The sequence below is a fragment of the Numida meleagris genome, chromosome Z (genome assembly GCF_002078875.1).
Source record: "Numida meleagris isolate 19003 breed g44 Domestic line chromosome Z, NumMel1.0, whole genome shotgun sequence".
Classification (NCBI taxonomy): domain Eukaryota; kingdom Metazoa; phylum Chordata; class Aves; order Galliformes; family Numididae; genus Numida; species Numida meleagris.
The window spans coordinates 73,616,727-73,618,658 of NC_034438.1; the positions used below are offsets into that span (position 1 = coordinate 73,616,727).

The following is a 1,932-nucleotide window of genomic DNA, read 5'->3' on the forward strand; positions in this document are numbered from 1 at the left end:
TTTCCTCGGGCTGGAATGATGTTCTAACCGTGGCAGATCGCTTCCCATCACGCCCCTTCCCCCACCCAGCGCTCAATGCAAATCGTCTCCTACTCGCTGGATAATAATGCGAAAATGACTGTAATTTCGCAGACGAGCAGCAGCCCAAAGTGAAACGTGTCTAAACAGAGGTCGATATTGAAAAATCAGGGCTATTACCTAAATCTGAAAAATACATATCATAACGAAACAGGAGCAGCGACCCGCGGGCTGACGAAGCCCAGCCGCCCCGCCGGACTCTGCAGGTCTCGCAGCCGCTGCCGGGTGACAGCCGGCGTCCCGCACCGGCGGCAGGCCCGGAGACCCGCGGGTGTTCCCGGGGGAGATAACCCGGGCAGGTGCCGAGGGGTAGCGAGTCTTGCCCCGAGGTGCGAGGCGTGCCGGGCCCCACCGCCCGCCCGTCGGGCCACGAAGGGTTAAGCGCAATTTGAGGCGGAGGTGCGGCGTAATGGCTCCCCAGCTAAACAAAGAGGATGATTAAGGGGGATATTTTCGAGCGACACAAAGCCCGATAGGGAAGATTTGTGTTACTAATTCCTGTGAAAGGATGTTCACGTGGTAGTTATATGGTCGCCGGCGTTCACAGTTCAGTGCGTGCGGCAGTAAATCAGCGGCCTGGAAACAAAAGGGTTATTTTCTGCTCTCTCCCCTTCCGAAAAAAAAAAAAAGGGGGGGGGGGGGGGGGGGGGAACCACAAAAAAACCCACACCAGTAATAAAGGCCGACCTGCCTAACTTAAGCCATATTGTCAGACGGAGCACGGCGGCGGGGGGCGGCTCCTGCGGAGCGCACCGGGGGAGGCCCTGGGCGCGGGCTGCTTCTCCCGACAGCCGCACGTGTAGCAGCCCCCGCCCGCCGGGCTCCGGGCGACGGGCACCTGAGCGCCGAGCGATGTCCGCACCGCCTCCGAAAGCGGCACGGGAAAACCGTTCATCACCGCCGCGAAAGCCGCCCTGGAATTAAATTAAAACGAAATGAGAGCCTTCCTCTCAGCGAGCGAATCGTGGCACAGCGGCGCTCCACCTCGGTTTTCTGTTTTGCCCCCCTCCATCCCTAAATGTTACAGGAGGTAATTGAAAGACGAAAGCGAGGTTTGTATGCGGCCGGCTGCAGCCGGCGGTCGCACGGAACGGCCCGAGGAGGGCTGCGGCGCCGGACGCGCACGGGGCTGCGCGCAGAACCCCCCGTGTGCCCCGCGTGTCCGCGCGTCCCGCGTGTGTGCGCCTCGCTGCCTCCCAGCCCGCCGGCAGGCAGGAGGAGCGGCGGCCAATGGGAAGGCCCGATTTCATAAAAGCTGGGTTCCCATTGGCCGAGAGGGAAGGGGCATTCTGAACAAAGAAAAGTCCCTTTCAGGTACCGCTCCGGTCCCACTCCCCCTCCGCGGCCGCCGCGGGGGCACGCCGGGCCCGTGCGTGTGTGTGCGCGCGTGCGTGCGGGGGGCGGCCGGGCCTCCCCGCGCTTTTGTTTTTAATTTTCCTTTTTAGAAAGAAAGGAAGGTTCATGGTATCTGGTGCTCTCTTCTTCCCAACACAATAAATCTGTTGAAGACATTAGATTTTTTTTTCCAAAAATAAAAAGCGGCTGCAACAAACACACACCCAATGCAGTTAGAAGGAACAGGCCACCTCCATCCAATACAGACCGTAAGTACGGTTGCGTGGTGTGTCTGTAGCACGAAGAGGGGGTGATCTTTTATTTTATCTTTTTTTTTTTTTTTTTTCCTTCTGCCAAGGGGAGCGCCGAGCGTTGGGAGCCGCAGTGAGCAGGGCTCGTCCGCGGCCGGTGCGAGCAGCGAGCGGCCCCGCGGGCACGACGAGCACGAGGGCGGCCGCGCGCGTACCCCGACGGCGCGCTGCCCCAGCCGTGCCTCGGGGGTCCCTCGCTCACCGGGCT

At 60.6% G+C, this 1,932-nt stretch overlaps 1 protein-coding gene across 1 annotated transcript in view; it reads left to right on the plus strand.

Moving 5' to 3' along the window:
* ZNF608 (zinc finger protein 608) overlaps nt 1,413-1,932 on the plus strand; it is a 103,616-nt gene continuing 103,096 nt past the window's right edge. The window contains exon 1 of the mRNA XM_021380056.1: nt 1,413-1,682. The gene's annotated coding sequence lies outside the window, so the exon portion shown is untranslated. The remainder of the gene's footprint in view (nt 1,683-1,932) is intronic.